This window comes from Botryllus schlosseri, chromosome 9 (genome assembly GCF_051294905.1).
Source record: "Botryllus schlosseri isolate E-star chromosome 9, Bs_hap1, whole genome shotgun sequence".
NCBI lineage: Eukaryota > Metazoa > Chordata > Ascidiacea > Stolidobranchia > Styelidae > Botryllus > Botryllus schlosseri.
In genome coordinates, this window is record NC_137244.1 from 7,487,519 (window position 1) to 7,508,929 (window position 21,411).

At 39.1% G+C, this 21,411-nt stretch overlaps 1 protein-coding gene across 1 annotated transcript in view; it reads right to left on the reverse strand.

Annotated features, from left to right (window-relative positions):
- Positions 1-21,411, reverse strand: part of LOC145446660 (uncharacterized) — a 101,502-nt gene that overhangs the window by 13,847 nt on the left and 66,244 nt on the right. The gene's annotated exons all lie outside the window — the stretch shown is intronic.

The window sequence follows — 21,411 nt, forward strand, 5'->3', positions numbered from 1 at the left end:
GGGGGGCGATATCGCCCACGTTGGGAACCACTGGTATAGATGGATAGTGTAGGCTATTGTACCATAATAATTCGTTTCGACTTCTCGAATCTTCGTATTAGGTCCGACATTATGGCTGATAATACCTGACTGTAGCATGTAGCTGTACAGTTACTCACGTACTTTATTAGTAGTTCTACGAGTGCGTGAGAGATACAACGTCTTTTTGCATATATATTTAACTATATATTCGTTATTTGATTCAAGATAAATGATCAATTAATCTGTCTTACACACAGCTAGCAAAATGTAATGACTTCGAATCATCACTTATACTACGAAAATTCTATTTGACTTGAATTGTGAATTGACGCGTGACTTGACTTGACTTGACTTGACTTGACTTGACTTGACTTGACTTGACTTGACTTGACTTGATTTGACTCGACTTGACTCGAGTCACCTCCAAAAACGAGTGACTTGACAGACTTGACTCGAGTAAAAATCTGCAACGACTCGAGATGACTCATGACTCGAAGGCTTGATCCCAACACTGGCTAAAAGTAAGTTTCATAGGCCTATCAAATAGAAGTAAAAGTAGTCCAAATCATAACCACATGAAGAAGTATGTTGCTGATAGGCAAAATCCACTCGAAGTGGCTTACTTCAAAAAGTACAAGTAATTTGTTACTGACCACGACCATCCTCTGGTAATTCAACACAGATTAACATTTTTAGTTGTATTCATGCTGTTTGTAGACTACGATGCTAATATGATAGGGTTGTTACTGATAACGGAACCAAACCCTTTTCTGTTGTCCTTGTTACGCCGTCAGTTGAATACCATACATAAGTTATAAGTATACTAGTGCTTTTCAACCATTTGGAGCACAACTCGCATGTTCTTGAAAAAATTCATCCCCACCCCACAAACCAACCGAAAATTGTTATTAGAAATGAAAATGAAGATTCGAATCAATGTTTCGTTCCGATGTGCAACAAGAAGGCAACGGGTTTAGGCCATCAAATGCCCCATTAACAAGGCAACTCTTTCCCCCAGTTTAGATTTCAACTATTGTGCAGTAAAACCCTTTTCGGACAAGTAAATGATTGGGTTTTGTACAGGAACTTCTAGTACTTCGATGGTCATGTCTTTATAAGAACTATCCAGCATCCAAAATAGAGCGTATTTTCCACGAGTGAAAAAGGCTTGCTGACAGCAATCGTTGTAAAATTATGACACAAAGGTATCGGATGTTCCAGTTCGGCGAAGGGGTGCAAAACACATAATATTTGTTTTAACGCTTCTTCCTGATGGTTTTGAAAAAAGACCTAAAACTATCTAGGAAAGTAGGCACAATGGGACATTAGAGTTCGCCGCCTTATGATAAGCTGCCTCCATTTGTGTTCTGTTTTTTCTTCAATTTACCAATTTATGTTTCGCGAGTAAACGAGAGTAGTATATATGATCGGTCGTGAGGTGGGTGGGGCTCTTATGGGTGCGGTGGTGACCTGCCTGAAAACCCGGGGTGATGACCCCACCCTTTTAGACCCCCTCTCGGTGGCATGATAGCGTTACGGAGATAGGCCCCTCTCGCACGGTGACCCTTTTCAGTATAGGGATCGCTCGCACGCGGCTTCGAAATCTCGTGTTCGCACGACCACCCTTTTTGACCCCCTGTCGCTCGCACGCGACTGTTGTGTCTTGTGGTCACATGATAACCCTTTCAGGTATAACACCCGCTCACACGCGGCTTCGTTGTTGGCATGTCGTTTCGCCATGTGCTCTTATGGTCGTGGTCGTGAATCGCCCTTTCGAGTATAGGCATCTCTCGCACGGTGTTGAATATGTATCAGGTATGGTAAATAGTCACGTGATTGGTACTTAGTTAATGTGCTTATCCCAAGTTATTATGTACGACCGATTCGAGTTAATTCCAACGTTTACGGTGAGTGCGACTTCAATATATCGTTATTCTTATGGACGCGGTGGTGATTCGTACTTTCGGGTATAGGCTGCGGGCGGTATGTCATACTTTTAGCAAAAAGGGTGTGAAATAGTTTGCTAAATCTAGGAATCAGTCGCTTGGTAATATTTTGGTAATTAGTTTGCCACAGAGCCGGCGTAGACGGCGATTCGAATATCAACAATAACCACACTCACAAACTAACACTTCAAATATGTGTGAAATATATTACAAACCCCGCGATCGCTGACATGATAATGTCTCGGACGTAGCCATCTTTTGTGACTTGGTGTTACAGGCATGTCGATCGCTCACGCGGTGAAATTTTAGTAATCAGTTTGTCACAGAACTTGATTTCGCTGGTAAGATTTAATAAGTAACGAATAACGGAACCGTCGCAGACGGTGATTCGAATACCGACAAATTCTCACTTATTTCTGCTCTAACCCTAATCCTTTGCGAAGTTAACTCTTATTCAAAAAGGTGTGAAATAATTTTAAAATCCTACGACCGTTCACAAGGTAATGCTTCAGACATAGCGATCCCTCATGATTTGGTGTTACAGACATACCGATCGCTCACAAGGTAATATATCGGTAATTAGTTTGTCACAAAGCCGTCGCAGACGGTGATTCAAAAACCAACAATTTGACACTTTCTAGTGGTCGCTATATGTTTTGACACTTCGGAACAGTGGTTGACTTTAGTTGCATGATAAGAATCATGAGAATATTCAAGCAATGTGTCAATTTGTCAACTTGAAATGAAACTTACTACACAGCTCAAGTTGATTCGTATCTGAATGTGTTAATTCGATACAAATCTAATTCTTTTGAGAAATCTTTCTAACGTGATCTTTTGATTCGACCGTAACCCGAATATTACTCACGCCGACTTTCAGCCATATCGAATTATTCGCACATTCCGTGCCGCTGTTTTCACACCTATAGAATCAATACCAACTAGCTCAATGAGAATCAAGAATCACAAGCATACACATACAATCATTGTATTTATTACTGAGAAATCAAACGCTTAACAAAAACTCGCAACTTATCATTTGCCAACTCTAGCATTACCAAAACATTCAGGTATTGTTGATTGAAAATCCTTGAGTCCTTATTATCAAATATGTTATAGTGCGGTGTCGGAATCCATTCGCGGGATGTACTAAAGCAGTGGTTCTTAACCGTGCCTCTAGCGCTCCCAAGGGGCGCTGGCGATTTTGAAGGGGGACGAAAACGCTGTTGGGGCGATATGGGGGGCACTGGGCTCAGGGGGGCGATTTGGGGGGCGCTGAAGAAAAATGGCTTCGCAGTAGATGATGTGATAGTAGGGCATATCCTTAATGAGCATTCAGAGCAAATTAACATTCCAAAAAACATATCAAATCGCAAAATTTTTCGTCGCGTCACGCGCCAATGTTTGCTAGATATGTTTACATAAATGTAGTGGGTTATTATTATTCATGTAAAACGAATTGCGCGTACTTTTAGATCACCAATTTCCTGTTAAAACACTGCCGTCACGCTTGCTAGCGTTATTTTCAACAAAATGTTTGGAATTATGGGTATTGTATCCCGCAGCGCACAGCGTGTGAAAATCGAAGAATGAGGCACTGTATATCACTTTTGAGAGTGAGAGCCCCTTGTACATAAAATAAGTTTTGAAGCTTTGTGCACGAAAGGAGTAACTAAATATACTTGTAGTTGAGAGCTACAAAATTAAAACGTTAAACTATTTCTTCATCGTATCATAAAGGATGATACTATCTAGTGTTGTGGTCCACAACCTCACATGAACGTTATATAATATGAGTTGCTTTGTTTGGAAGGCATTCATGTTAAAATTAATAACTGGGTACACTACTAAATTCAATGTGAGCAGATATATGATTCCCATTCTTTATTGACTTTCTTGTAGTTACACAAAGCACGAAGACGAAATCCAATACCTTTTATTTCCCCGTATATTGCTAATCGCAGATGTGAATTCGGGATGGTTCGAGCCACAGGGTATGAGACCGTACCCGATTATTGTTATAACCACCTTGATTTGACCCTGAATACATCACACCTAATTATTATATGGTTTCTTATATAGCCGAATGGTCCTCGAGTGCGATTAAAGAGCGAGATATTTCCAATACCAAAGTCCGAAAAGACCGACTGGACTTTGACCTCTTACCAGGACCGAAACTGCCGCAACCTAAACCCCAAATTGATGAGCTCGAAGGGTGCCCTAAATTATTTCGGTGGATGAACATAAATTACACATCATGTTTTGACGACTCCCACATGGAAGAATACGCATAATTATGGAAAATAGAAATAGGCATGTCGGCGTCGGCCATTAAGACGCCACTATGCACGAAGACATATGAAGTTCCAGTCAATATGGGACTCTGAGAAGTGTGTCAAAAAGATCGTCAGCGAGAAAACCTTAGCCGAGAAGGATTGTCCTTATGTTGACCGTAAACTTCGATCTATATAAGCCTAATTGTCTATAGGTGCTTAAATCGACATGTCGTCTCAATCTGCACCCCACAGGACAAATAACATCCATCAGAGAAAATTATTTGCCAGTGAAGAAATACGAATTTTTAATCTGTTTATGCGTTTCAATATCGTTGACTATATAGCGGACAAGAGGTAACAAAATAACAACACGTAACGAATTAATTGTACCAACGGGGACACTCGAATATGTTCAATCATTGATTTTCCAATACAACAGATCACTCAGCGCTACTGGCGAATCTGATTACGTGGGCTGAGAGGTTAAAAGTTTATATAGATAGATATGCAATTACCACCTATTCATTCATTCATTATAGAAAATTTTGGCGCCTAGGGCGACCAGGCCACACAAACTTTGCTGACCATCGAAATCACGCGACGGGGTTCTTGGGGCGAAGCGCTCAAAAGTTTGCTTTATCACGCTATGGGTGCACAAGACAATCGTTTTGTTAGGCGGGCTGACGAAGTGCTGTTACGGCCCTCCCTCTTACCCATTGTCTTTATTACAGTCCTTACAATATGAGGTGGGGGGCGCTGGAGCACTATAATTTTTGAAAGGGGGGCGTTGGAGGAAAAAAGGTTAAGAACCACTGTACTAAAGGTAAATTCAGATAATCCTAAATGAAATATTTCGACTTTGACATAGTCTGAATTGAAATAGATTGACAAACATAACTACCAACTTTCACCCAGTCACATTTCGAAATTATACGCACATTGATTTGAAACAAGTAATGAAACATTACAACTCTATTCACGATTCCGTTTCCGTTTGTAAAATAGAGTTTCAGAAATACTATCACTATGACATCTCAACATTTTAACATCTTTCCATACACAAAAGAGTAAAATACAAAAACCTTGTCAAGTCAATCCGTTTGTAGTAACTCACCCAACCAAAACAAAAGTGTCCGTACGAAAAGTAGACAAGACTACGCGAGTAATCACTACAACCCACAAACATATCAAACTCAGTTGTATCCATATCCCGTCTTTTTTATTCAACTGTAAGATGAAGTAATTACTACTTGGTGCGCGACTTTAGATTAACATATGTTTTGAATATACGACATTTGAAAGTCTGACCAACGTAGTTAAGAATTCATTTCTTACGATCAAACGCCGGTGTTACATTGAAATGTATCATACTGTAAACATAAGGATTGACACATTGATTTGACATATGAGATTTTGTAATGTTCGACCATGACTTGATTATTAAATTATTCACGGTAATTAGACCCGGTGTTGTGGTAAAGGTTAATATGACAGCAACAAACTTTTCACTACCATGGTTATTAACACATCAATTTGTAAAACCAGACTTGCATGTGCGAAATGTTCTTGATTGGGAAATTATTCCGGGTTGATACAACACAATCCTTGTATTGCAGACAACAGAAAATACTTTACAAATGCAATCGTTTACAATAATTAGGACTAAAGATGAAACAACAATATCGGTATTATTACATTCAACAACCAGTACAATTATTAAAATCCATCGTTTGCGATAACCGGTGCTAAAGATGTAATAATTCCATTATTCATATATTGAACACCCGATACAAAATGCTTTATTATCGCAATTCGTAACGAGTAATTGAAACGACTACGTGTGCCGTGTGGAGTTAGTATATCACAATGTCATATCGTTACTACCAACAATTGATACGATTTATTGTCGGAATTTGTGACAGCGAATTGAAACATCCGTACCTTACAGAGTGTGAAAATATCACTTTTGGTATCGAGAACCAGTAGAAGCTGGTGAACAATACTTAATCCGTGACTCGCCGTTGTACGTGCTAAATGTAAAACATTACGAGGTTACACTCTAAGACCTTGATCAGCACAAGAGCAATTTGGAATATCTCTACTGGCTGCAACCTATTCTACTAGACAAAACTCACAGCATTAATAAAATAAAAATATGTGCTACACTGAAATCTACAAAAAATGTGTTTGTATTGTTGTTAGTAGTAATCATACATTATCATTTGAATCTTCTAAAGTAACTGTAATCATAAAACCAAACTACTGAAAGTCATTACCACCACAAAAACAATTTGTATGATATTCGCCAAACACATCCTAACTCAGTATGCAGAAATTATTTGTAGAGTGCATACCGGCAAAGAAATCAGGAACACAACCAACACCGAAAATGATAAATGCGTTTCGCGTTACTATTGATACAAGTTCATTTCTATCGGGCGAAATAAATGCCATCAGAAAACTCAGAGCATGCAAAGGTCTTGATTGATGTGAATTTCGATTTGTGTCTTATGATACCAGCAAGCATTTTAGAAATATTACGATTTGGTAAACCAAAGTCGTACGTCCGATTAATAGTTGATTGGAAACTTGATCACGTACCTCAATCATTACAGAAGAATATAACACCATTGTCCGACAATCTTTTACAAAAAGGATCGAAACCAAGTCACTCAAAGTCGTTGCCGTCACATAAACAATTTGTACGACGTTTGCTAAATGTATCCTATAGTTAGGTGAACTAGAAATAGTTGTAAAACACACTCCGGTAAAGAAATCGACGAAAAAATATCCTACACCTAAATCTGGTAAAACCATTTTGCACTTTTTGTTCCTTAGTATAGTATCCATTTGAATTTTTCCATTTCCTTTCATCAAAGTAAATGTAATCATAGTCGCTAAAGAACTTACTCGGATGTGTTTGAATTCTAGACACAGTTCTGATTTACTCGACGCAAGACCTAAGAACAACCCTAGTTTTCAATCGAGCACACATATCCAAAATATCACACACTCCGCTATTCCTAAAGCACAAACACCCGATACAAAATATAACTTGTTGTGTTGTTGCGGTATCATCTTCACAATATCACACACAATACAAATGATGGTTATGTGTAACATGCTATCGACTTGAATCACACCAACATTGAAGAGGATTTACTCACTCTTTACATAACGATATTGACCAACATCACGTCGTCGGTGTGTATCGTTGTTTTCTAGATACAAACTATGCTAGTGTAGCGGAAAATAATTTAGTGTAACAAAAAACAATTTTCACTCTCTTGACTTATGAAAACAACAGACGAGTCTTCATTCAATATTTTGTTTGTGTCAACTAGTTACTTTGTATGATACGACTGATACCCCCGCGACTTTTTCAGATCACAATATGAAAGATATTTACATCACACAAAATACTCCACTTGATATTCCCATACTATACTAAACTGCGAAATGGTTGGTCAGACTCTACAAAATGTTTTGATATCGTTTTTTACACGAATGGTCACGCATCTAAATATTCAAATAATCCAACACACAAATATAGTACTTACAGAAATATCATATAGTTCTTGGAACATAGTTGTATGAATTTACTATTCAATTGCATATTGAAGTTTTGTACCCCCAAGAAGCTCTTCAAAGTTATATGTGTACAATGTATATCGTGAGTTCTACGCATTCATGATATCCGCCCGAGTTTGACTTTTAGAAAATATTATATGGACATATTGACGTCTTTCAAAAACAAAACCGTGGTCACTGTTTGATAGACCTATCAATGTCATCACAGTAATATAGTTACTTCCATAAAAGAGTATGTATTCGACTTACGTTCCACAAATCTAACGCGCAAAACAATTTACTTTACTAACGAGAAGTGACAAGTTATCGAATGATTTTCCATACAGCAAAACAACTAGAAGGTGGTACTAGATTAAAAACGTTGCTAACCTTTGTGCGCCAGCTGTAAATCACACAAGCAACAAGTTTCGAGAATCGAGTTATTGAATAACGTGAAAGAGTTTTCCCTGTGCCAAGTCGTTATGTTGACGAAAGCGTATATTGTAATATCATGATCAATTTGCATTCGTTGGTCACAAACTGTCACTACTCTAAGTAATCATTTTTAGTAACACTATATCAATGTCATCGAGTTGTGCGAATAGATTTACATGTGGTATTGTGGTTTTAATCGAAGCATACAGAATGGTATAACCGTATTGTTGCGGTCGCTGAACTGCCTATGTGATTCTGTGTAAGCTGTCTTCCCTTGAACTTACAGCGCCGCAAAGTCCTATAAGTTTCCCGATGTAAATATACGCGATCTTGAAGTACGGTAGAAAAGTATATTGCTTGAAGTTCCAATTGATCGAATTTCCTTATATCCGAATTATAATACGACACAGTAGTAGCACGAATAAGATATTGTCCCAACAAGATCGGTAGATACAGTGGGGGAACGTCCGGTGGGCCAATTACTATTGACAAACTGTACCCTATAACAGCTATATCCAGAATATTCCCTTAGACCAGACCAGGAAGTGTCGTCAAGCATACGCCATCTAGCGAATACAAGTATGGCTCCTAAATTATTGAGCCCCCTAAGATTAACATGAAATGCCCACAGTAACATATATATTCTCCTCTCTTGTACAACAACCCGGTAATCGAAACACATACATTCACATTCGAACAACGATCTTGTTTCGTCACGTGAAAAATATGTTCACTATCGCGATACTCTGCACAGGTCGTGCAAATCCTTTTCACACTCATAATAGTATACCAACGGCTACCTGCGACAACGTTTAACAATACCAACGACGCTGGAAACACTGAACCTACGACACTTACCCGAGTAACAATACATGTTCCTTTGGCTACATGACGCTTACCCGAGTAAAAAATATCATTTTCATTTGGAAATCTATCGTTTAGCCAGAGTAACAATACATTTTCACTTGGCGATCTATGTTTTCCTAGAGTAACAAAACCATTTTCATTTGGAAATATATTTTTTCCATGAGTAACAAACCCTTTCCACTTGGCGGTCCGTCGTTTACCTAAGTAAAAATATCATATTCCTTTGGGGATCTGGCGTTTACCCAGAGTAACAATACATTTTCACTTGGAAATTTATTTTTTCCCTGAGTAACAATACCATTTTCGTTTTGAAAACTGACAACCACACGCGACAATTTGATATTTTTGTATATTGGTACGACGGACGGCGACAAAATATACACCAACAGCGACTCCGATACATTTGTCTAATCAAATATTCACTTGCTCTGATGCATCCCATCAAAATCATTGGTTACTCGCATGCAATAACAATGTACTGTTGTACATCGACATGTATGTTTTCGGAATTGGCGAAAAAAGGGGTTTCCGATATGTCCGTGATGTCCGGGTTCGTGCTTTGGACTTTCCAGAGTCAAAATGTCTGAATAAAACACCTCCTCGACTTTGGTAACTGGTTGGTACACGGGTAATGGTGTTCGGAAAACGGTTGAATTTATGTTCCCCGTCGTGCTAACAACCCGGGTTACTTGTGAGTTTCCTCGCACATGTTTACTATATTGTGTCGTTATTGGTCAATGTATGTCTCAACATTCAGTTTGAAATCGGGAACCCTGATAAAGTATGTAACCGGATCCGGATATCAAGTCTGAATCGATAAACCAATGAACAATATTCAAGTAAACATGTTTCACCCCGTGTTTCTACGAAAAAACACCAATGCACCATCCACACATACTTTGCGCATGTTTGCCCACACAAGTAATCACGTAAACGAGGTGTACACGCAATGTGTCGGTATACAAACATCGGGGAATAAGCCGGGGTTCGATCCACAGACATTATCATAGCCGGTAATTTTGATGCAGATCGAATGTCATCAAGCAAATTCACACCCGATAACAATGTCATACCAATAAGACACATTGCAGGGTCAAATGACTCTTGCGCTATTACATCGAAATTTCGGCTCCGTTCACTGATTGACTCGATGATTTTATCGCGTTGTAACATTACGAGATAGTCATGACCCTATCTCCGGATAGACGATCTTTCATCCGGATCACTGGTGATTGGATACATCGGTCAATATCCATCGTGTTGTCGACACCCTGTGAAGTTCGTTGCTGAGACTACAGCGTTTGGTCTAGGTGAACTATCGAAGTACGGGTGCTCGAAATGATTGCGAAAACTATCAGGCTGTCACTAAGTCACGATGAATGGATGTCGCTACTCCCACATAAAGACTCCGGATAAATATCGTGAACAGTGATTCTGCAAATCTCGGACTGATACTGTGATCCAATAAGGTGTGTTTCTGTGGAATGAAGACTGCAATGGTACACCACAATAGAACACTACCTCGTGATTTCAACGCAATCATAAAACACACCATCGTATGGTTTTGCCCATTTCGTCCGGTAACATTGCAAAAACGGTCGTCACCAAAAGGGTATTTGATCGGGGTTGGTTTCAGTTTGTCATATCGGTAACATTTTGAAACGGCATCGCCACAAGGCTATTGATCAACGTTGGTTTCAGTTGGCCATATCGAAGCGAATGTCTATCCGTTTTACAATGTATCGTTTTTCAAGTCCCCGCACCATAGTGTTACGACACAGACAAGATGCGTCGTTGGAAATAATGAAATACGAAAGGCATAATTTGGTGTTATTTGATATGGATTTTACACCCGACGAACCTCACATTCGAGCGATGAATTGGATTGACGATTGTATTATTGACATCCAAGGGAAAGAAATGTGTAGCAGCCGTGCTTGCTACTGCCGCAGGTGACCAATATTATCGTTGTCACGCATGCTGTACCGGACTCGCTCTCTTTCGTGCTGGACTGTGGACTGTCTCGGCGAGCGGACTGTCTGCCGCTCGTCCGATCTGCTGCGGTGTGCGCCCGGTTGGGTAATGTTTCCGGAATAAACACTTGCCTGTACCGTGAACAAAGGCCTCTACAGTGGCGAGCACGCCAGGACCACGGTACGGGCAGTGTGTTACTGAAGAATTAAAGATGGATTGGATTTCGGTCATGACATGAAGAGAGATACATCTTTGGAGGAGTGCTTTGCTATGCTGGTTGAAGACTACTCAAGCCACTTTGTTTTGCATGGACTGTATTATCGGCGGAACTTTTGTATGTGTGACTTACGTTAAAGGAAGACATTAAAAGGGCGCTCCCGGGTGAGGACGATCGAGGCTGATCAGAATCATAGCGTTGGACTCTTGACGTTTGGGATGGCTTTGTCCTTCGTTGACGCTTCATGTGTGTGCGTGTGTTGCAGTTCTTTCCCTATAAGGATGGGATTGACAGGTCCTCCCTGTAAGGATGGGATGGACGGGTCGGTGTTTTGTGGGTGTCCCTGTAAGGATGGGATCGATGGATGTTGCAGTTGCTGAACGAGATATCGTGATATGGTATTGGCATCTGTATTAGGGTTCTGTGTTGCAGTCCTGTGGGTATAAGTGAACTTGTTCAATGTCTTGCCGATTGTAATGTTACTGCTTTTTGAACGTGTTTCTCGAATGTATTGGATTGTGTGAGAGTGCCTGTTCGGGCACTTCTCAAGTTTAGTGAGAGGTGATGTAGCAGCCCTGCTTGCTACTGCCGCAGGTGACCAATATTATCGTTGTCACGCATGCTGTACCGGACTCGCTCTCTTTCGTGCTGGACTGTCTCGGCGAGCGGACTGTCTGCCGCTCGTCCGATCTGCTGCGGTGTGCGCCCGGTTGGGTAATGTTTCCGGAATAAACACTTGCCTGTACCGTGAACAAAGGCCTCTACAAATGTATCGATTTGTCGGTTTCGTGCACTGCATATCCAACAAAAATCGGGTATATGATTGTGCATGGCACCGGTATGTGATTGTGAACATGGGTATGCATACTACTCACTTTCACCGCAGCGTCAATGGTAGTCGTGTGAATAACGATGTTATAGTCAAATAGGTATGTTTGTGTTTCTGTGATGTGCATTGGATCACCAAGTATACCGTTACAAGCTTAAGAATGAATTTACACAATCAAGAGATGCAATGTGTCTTATTGGTATGACATTGTTATCGGGTGTGAATTTGCTTGATGACATTCGATCTGCATCAAAATTACCGACTATGATAATGTCTGGGGATCGAGCCCCGGCTTATTCCCCGATGTTTGTATACCGACCAATTGCATGTACACCTCGTTTACGTGATTACTTGTGTGGGCAAACAAGCGAAAAGTATGTGCGGATGGTGCATTGGTGGTTTTTCGTGGAAACACGGGGTGAAACATGTTTACTTGAATATCGTTCATTGGTTTATCGATTCAGACTTGATATCCGGATCCGGTTACATACTTTATCAGGGCTTCCGATTTCAAACTGAATGTTGAGACATACATTGACCAATAGCGACACAATATAGCAAACATGTGCGAAAAAAACTCACAAGTAACCCGGGGTTGTTAGCACGATGGGGAACATAAATTCAACCGTTTTCCGAACACCATTACCCGTGTACCAACCAGTTACCGAAGTCGAGGAGGTGTTTAATTCAGACATTTTGACTCTGGAAAATCCAAAGCACGAACCCGGATATCACAGACATATCGCAACCTATTGTCCAATTCCGAAAACGCACATGTCGATGTACAACAGCACATTGCATGCGGCTAACCGATGATTTTGATGGGATGCACCGGAACAAGTGAATATGTGATTACACAAATGTATCGGAGTCGGTGTTGGTGTATATTTTGTCGCTGTCCGTTGTAACAAATTGTCGGGTGTGGTTGTCAGTTTTCAAAACCGAAATGGTAATGTTACTCTAGGTAAAAATATATTTCCAAGTGACAATGGTTGGTTACTCTAGGTAAAAATATATTTTCAAGTGAAAATGGTTTGTTACTCTAGGCAAAAAAAATATTTTACAAAAGAAAATGGTTTGTTACTCTAGGTAAAAGTATATTTCCAAGTGAAAACGGTATTGTTACTCAAGGAAAAAATATATTTCCAAGTGAAAATGGTTTGTTACTGAGGGAAAAAATCTATTTCTAAACGAAAAGGGTTTGTTAACCGGGGAAAAATATATTTCCAAACGAAAATGGTTTTGTTACTCTAGGAAACGATAGACCTCCGAGTGAGAAAGTATTGTTACTCTGGGTAAACGATAGATCTCCAAAGGATAATGGTATTTTTACTCAGGTAACGGTGGACCTCCTAGTGAGAATGGTAATTTTATACAGGTAATTGTTCGTTGTCCAAACGAAAATGATATTTTTACTTGGGTAGGTATCGTGTGTTCAGTGTTAACAGAGACATTGGTCTTGTAAACGTAGTTGTCGAGTTGCACAATATTCTTGTCGTGAGTATACTATTACGAAGGGAGAGAATGAAAATGTTATTATGACTGCAAGAAGGTTGTTCCATGTTGATTTGATTTGTCGTGAAAGTAACCCTATCATTCACATATGACGAAACAAAATCATTACCGCGAATACATGTAACTGGCTCGCTCGGTCTCGACAATGCAAAATAGATGGCTCGTTTTGAAACCGTAACCAATACCACGTGTAAGTCGATGCGATTTCTACCTCCGTGCATCCAGTCATGTCGAGTCTGTTTTAATACGGGTCCACAGGTACAAAACACACACTAACACCGTAAACAGAAAATGATGATTTTGATACAGATTAATAAACATATTTCCCAGCTACATGTTCAACTAAATCTGGATTACGATGTTGTAGAAAGTAAATAATTTTATTGAGTTATGTGTTTGGCGAAAGTGAGTGGTTACAAATATGTGTTGGAGACAGAAAATTTATTTTTCTGTGTGTGACAGTTTTGGATAAAATGAAAATAGATTGGAGACACGGAGACTTGACGCTGAACAACAATTCGATTCACAAAACATACCCATAAAAAAATTTGTCACTGTTGTGTTACGGGTTAGCAACATTTTTAATATAGTTCCATCTACTGCTTGCTTTGTTGTGACGTCAATCATGTGGTGACTCAGCACTTTTCGTTAGCAAAGTAGATTGATTTGCGTGTAAGATGTAAGGACCGTGACTAGAAAACATATGTACTCTGTTGTTGGAGTAGCTGATTTATTGCTATGACATTAACAGAACCCTCGGGTAGTGACTATGCTTTTCTTTCACAAAAGTTTACGTGGTTCGTTGTAATAGATTTGTGTTAACTAAACTCGAATAGATACCGCAATTGTGCTGGACTTACTCATGGTATTCACATACTGTACACATACAAACTTTTGTGTAAACAACTCTGATGTTTCTGCAAGTACTAGTTTTGTGTTGAACTATTTGAATAGTAAGATTCACGAACATCCATTCATACAATAAAGTTCTTGAGATATCGGAACAGTTTGAAAGCGCCACCAATCATTGCACAGGTCCGTAGCATGGAAATATCGAGCGAAAATTCGACAACGGGAAAAATACCGATCAATGGAGTAACAGTATCAATATGAGTATTGAGTGGTATATTATTGTTCGTGATATGCAACCAATCTTCTAAACATAACTTTTCAAAAATTCGTCATGTCATAGAGAAGTCGGTTGTGACGAATTCGAAACAAATGTACTTCGATTATCACGAAAAGGGGAATTAATATCAAGGCAGTATTTCGGAAGTGGATGTGTATCGTTTGGTATGTTCAGCAATCACTAAATGACAAAAATATCAAACTGTGCATACAACTCGGTTAGTTAAACGATACAGTTACATGTCGGATGTAATCTTGATTTACAGATGACAGCTTGATGATGTAAAGCTCAACTACTCCAGCGTGTTTATTGCAAAGTATTTGACACAAACAAAATATTGAATGAAGACCCACACCTTGGTTTCATTACCAGGCGAATGAAAATTGTTTTCTGCTGGCCAGACATGATTTGCATTTAGAAAAACAATCCACGTCAATTAAGTGACACTGCTTAATATACGTCGACTGAGTAAAAATTCGTAGGTCTTGATTCAGTGATTTGCTAGGGATTCAATCACATACAAGTAAGGTACTTTAGCGACTGAGTATTGTGATGACACTTACATTAGCGAATGACAACGGAAAAATTTCCGATTTCTTTGTCAGTGTGTGTGTTTTACAAATAATTCTAGTACACCTAACTATAGGCCTAGCACACATTTAGCAAACATCGTGCAAATTGTTTTTGCGATGGCAACGACTTTCAGTAGTCTGGTTAGATGATAACAATTATTTTAGAAGGTTCAAATCGGTATCACTTACTATGAACGACAATACAAAAAGATTTTTGTAGATTTCAGTGTAGCACATACTTCACTTTTATTATTGTTTTGAGTTTTGTATTACCCAAGACCGGTTAAATAGGTTGCATCCAATAAAGATATTCCAATTGCTTCTGCGCTGATCAAAGCCTGAAATTGCGACCTCGTAATGTTCTTACATTTAGCACGTACAGCGGCGAATTACTGAAAGGATTAAGTATTGATCACTCGCTTCGACCGGTACTCGATACCCAAAGTGATATTTTCACACTCTGTAAGGTACGTATGTTTCAATTCGCTGTCACAAATTCCGACAATAAATCGTATCAATTGCTGGATTCAATAGTAACGACGTGACATTGTGATATACTGACTCTACACGTAGTCGTTTCAATTACCCGTTACGAATCGGGATAATAAAGTATTTTGTATCTGATGTTCAATGTATGAATAATGGAAGTATTGCATCTTCAGCATCGGTTATCGCGAACGATAGATTTTAACAATTGTACTCGTTGTTGAATGTAATAATACCGATATTGTTGTTTCATCTTTAGTCTTGGTTACTGGAAACAATTACATTTGTAAAATATTTTCTGATATCCGCGATACGCAGAGTGATTTTTACCAACGTGGAATAATTTTCCAATCAAGAACATTTCAGACACGCATAGTTTTACAACTCAATATGTTAATAACAACGGTAGTGAAAAGTTTGTTGCTGTCATAATAACCTTCACCGCAACACCAGGTCTAATTAACGCGAATAATTTAATAATCAAGTAATTATCAACTATTACAAATCTCATATGTCAAATCAATGTGTCAATCCTTATGTTTACAGCATGATAACTTTGAATATAACGCCAGCGTTCGATTGTAAGAAATGAATTCCCAACTACGTTGATCAGACTTTCAAATCTCGTATACTCAAGCATATTATGCTAATCTCGAGTCGCCTGCACCGAGTGGTAATTACTTTTGTCTTACAAATTATATCGAGTAGTAAGTACTTCGTCTTGCAGAATAGTAACGACTTTTACAGTTGAACAAAAAAGACGAGTTGGCGGTATATGAATACAACCAAACTTGCTATAGATTTTAGATTGTAGCGATTGTATGTACTCGCGTAATCTTGTCTACTTTCCACGCGGATACTGTTGAGTTGGTTGGGTAAGTTACAAACGGATTTACTTGACAAGTTTTTTCCTTGTTGACTCTTTGGAGTATGGTAAGATGTTAAAATGTCGAGACGTAATACTATTTCCGTCAACTCAATAGCAACAAAACATAATCAGATAGCTTGTTCAAGGTTTCGACAAAGTAAATTGAAATATTCCGATTTAACTCATCGCGTCGCAACTCGATCGCGGTATGCACAAGTGGTTGTCAAGTTAGAAATGTTTACAACAGCAGGTGCTATTTCATTGATTGACTCAATTGTGTGTAGTAACACATTAAAATATAGCGATGTCATAGTGATATTAGTTACTGAAACTCTATTTGACAAACGGAAAACTCAGTCGTGAATAGAGTTGTAAGGTTTCATTACTTGTTTCAAATAAATATGCGTATAATCTCGAAATATGACTGCGTTGGAATATGGTAGTCGTGTTTGTCAAACCTATTTCAATTCACACTATGCCAAAGTCAAAATATTTCATTTTTGATTATCTCAGTTTACCTGTAGTACATCTGACGAACGGATTCCGACACCTGCATTATTTGGTGATGCTGGAGTTGGTAAATGATATGATGTGTGTATTTGTTAAGAGTTTGATTTCAAGTTGACAAATTAACAAAATGATTGAATATTTTCGGTAAAGGGATAGTTGGTAGTGATAGTGTGAAAACAGCGGCGCGGAATGTGTGAATAATCCGATGCGGCTGAATGTTGGCGTCAGTAATATTCAGGTTACGTTCGATTCAACAGATCGCGTTAAAAGGATTCCTCAAAGGATTAGAGTCGTACCGAATTAAATCATTCAGATACGTATCCACTTGAGTTGTGTAGTGAGTTTAATTTCAAGTTGACAAATTAACACATTGATTGAATATTCTCATGGATCTTATCACGCAACTAAAGTCAACCACTATTCCGGAGGCGTGAAAACATATAGCGATCGCGGGCAAGTGTCAGGTTGTTGGTTTTCGAATCACCGCCTGCGACGGTTCTGTTATTCGTTACTTATTACTTAATAGTAAAAAAAATATCAACATATTACACTGTGGCGATTGGAATGTAGGTAATGGCAAGTCGCGAGAGATGGCTATGTCTTAGGTGTTATCTTGTGAGCGATCGCGGGGTTTGTAATATATTTCACACCTATTTGAAGTGTTAGTTTGTGAGTGTGGTTATTGTTGATATTCGAATCGCCGTCTACGCCGGCTCTGTGATCGATTAATTACCAAAATATTACCACGCGAGTGATTCCTAGATTTAGCAAACTATTTCACACCTTTTTTGTTGAAAGTACGACATGCCGCCGCAACCTATACCCGAAAGTGCGAATCACCGCCGAGCCCATAAGAATAACGATATATTGAAGTCGCAATCACCGTAAACGTTGGGATTACCTCGAATTGGTCATATATAATAATATTGTATATACACATTGAGTAAGGATCAATCACGTGATCAATATACTTGATACATATTCAACACCATACGAAGTACGACATGCCAACGCAATCTATACCTGAAAGTACGACTTGTCACCGCAGCCATAGGACGCCGCACTAGAGATGCCTAGGCCTATACCCGAAAGTACGACATGCGAGAGATGCCAATCAGACATGGGGTAATCGCGATTAGTAATCGTAATCGATTACGACCATTACAGCATTTTCAAGTAATCGTAATCGCAATCGAATACATTCGAAAAAATTCCGCAGTAATCGTAATCGTAATCGACTACTTCCCATATCTAATCGATTTCTTTGTGAAAGAGCGATTACTTTTTATTTGTACAAGGACTATGACATAAACTCAACATTCGCGAACAAGGAAAATATATTATACCAGGTTAATGATAGCACAAACGTCTGATTTACAAACACCACTGATCATTATTACGTCAGAAGTATTAGCTTCGCTCGTGATTGCGTACGAAGTATCCACACATTGTATGTAAATAGATATTCGACGTCCATTGTAGTGTGATTGTAAGAACACCTGCCGTGCGATATATCAGGTTATAACAACACTCCAGACGCCACTACCTCGCAGCAGGATAATAATCACCATTCTGCCTAGTTGCAAATGGTAACTTATGTATTGATGTTTGGGTAAAGGTTATGCTTATAGTTAAACGCAATTTGCCTGTTGGTGTTTTGCGAGCAGCAGGCCTATGCAGTGCATACCAGGGATGGTGTGAACGTGAGGTTCACGTTCACGTTCTGTGTGTGTTGAACCTTAGAAATTTAGAGGTTCACGTTCACAAACGAACCTTGGTAGGTCTTGAACTGTAAACCTTTTTTCGTATATTACAGTTTTCACTTCATTATAACAGCTTTGGTTGAAATTTATTGCATTTCAACTGCTGGCCACTCAATGCATGGCGCTGGCAGCATAAAAAAAATCAACACCAAGCGAACATGCTCCTTGAGAATCTCAAATATTATGCTCGAAATAACCAGCATTCTGTTTGTGAATATTCTGAATAGCGACTCTCTGCTGTGAGCTTGACCAGCATTGACACGACATCAAGAGCGAGATGCACTACATGTAGCCAGTGAATTATGCTTGTTCGACCAATTAAAGGAATTGATATCGTTGTCTAATGTAAAAAATCTAGCAGGTGTACGTGGTCAATCTTGACTTCATCTGTTTATTGTATCATAAAAACAAAATGCGTGGGATTGGGGTGTTGGCTACGTCAATTTATACTTTAGCATAGTGGCATTGTGTTGCCTGAGTCATCGCTATAGGTATCGTGTACATTAATATAGGCTATAACTTCATTAAAATGTAGGGTTGGAATTAGAAATACGACGTCACGTGACGTCATGAGGTTCACGTTCGTGTTCACACATAACCTTTCAAAAAGGTTCACGTTCACGCGAACCTGAACCTTGCAGAGGTTCATACCATCCGTAGTACGTACGTACACCATTTGAAATTTTGTACTCACCAAATAAAACATTACAATTTCCACAACGAAGCATTAAAAAATCAACAGCTGCTGATGCATATCATAACAGAACCGTTCTTTGCCGTTTCTCGTAACGGCAGCGTGCGGTATTTGTATTAACTAGAAGGCAGAATTTTATGGTCACTTTATCTTATTTTCATATGACTCTGTACTTTAAACGGGCGCCAATCGTTATTTCGCAATTCTTTACCTGCTGTCATAGCCATCCGCTTTTATGCCATGGTAGCATGGGTTGTAGCTAGAATAAGGACCAAAGCAGCAATTCGTCCCGCACTCCGAACGTTGGTCTTGGGCCCCAATAAGGTGGTCAATTTTCAAGTTGAAGACTGAATTATCGTCAATAATATTAGTATTTGCATTATATTACTATTAATTTTGAAGCCTCTCTCTGCCCCCCCCCCCCCCGATAGTCAGATTTACCTGTGGAGCTGAGGGCACGTCATTCATAATTATAACATCTGGTATGTTGTTAATTCGTGACCTCCGGTCTGTTATATATAACATCAAAAGATATTGCAGTCACCCAAACGTAGATGACGAAAAGAAAAACTTTCGTAAGACGCACGCACAAATAATAACCCTGTCTTTATTCCTCTGTGGGTGGCCCGGGTGGTACTTGTATTGTGGGCTCAGATTTTAAGGATAGGATTATTAGTCACACCCATCTAGCGTGGCTATTGACAATGGACAAATGCTCAAAGTTTTGGCCAAGGTCTTTCTTTAGTAATACACTTCTTGGAGTCGCATGTTGGCCGAAACTGCATTTGTCTTTGGTATGTCGTGGCTCGGTAATGACCGGCACCGAAATGCTTATTCATGTAAATTATGCATACTTTTTTCATGAGGGTGAGAGGTGTGCGTTTCAAAATCAAGCTATCAAGAGACATTTAAATCGCGAAGCCCGAAAAAAATGTTCAAGTTAATCAAATCTCACGAAAATACTCTGTAATTTATGTTGGTTTTACCAAATACTTTTGAGTCCCCTTCGAGCGCTCTCACCACCCTATTGGGGAGTTTGGGGCGCGGCAGTTAAGGACCTGGCAAGAATGCAAATCGTTGGATGCGATAAGACGATAAGTTGTTCCTTATTAAGTTGGGCAATGGGTACATTATGACGTAACAAGCAAATAGCGCATCATTTATTGAGAAATTTGTTGTTATCTGATTAGGCCTTTCGGACGCAATCCTTATATTGTCTTCAATATATCTTGTAAGATGAGTTCTAAGAAGCAAAATAAATGTAATCGTGAGTAATCGTGATTACTTTTCCAATGTAATCGTAATCGTAATCGACTACTTCCTGATTTTGCTGTAATCGTAATCGTAATCGTAATCGCGTGATTCAGAAGTAATCGTAATCGCAATCGATTACATTCAAGAAGTAATCACCCCATGTCTGATGCCCATACCCAAAAGTACGATGTGCCAACATGAGTTTACAATACGATATGCGAGAGATACCTATAACTGAAAATACGATATGCGAGAGATGCCTATACCTAAAAGTACGATGTGCCAACCAGACATGGGGTAATCGCGATTAGTAATCGTAATCGATTACGACGAATACAGCATTTTCAAGTAATCGTAATCGCAATCGATTACATTCGAAAAAATTACGAAGTAATCGTAATCGTAATCGACTACTTCCCATATCTAATCGATTTCTTTGTGAAAGAGCGATTACTTTTTATTCGTACAAGAACTATGACATAAAC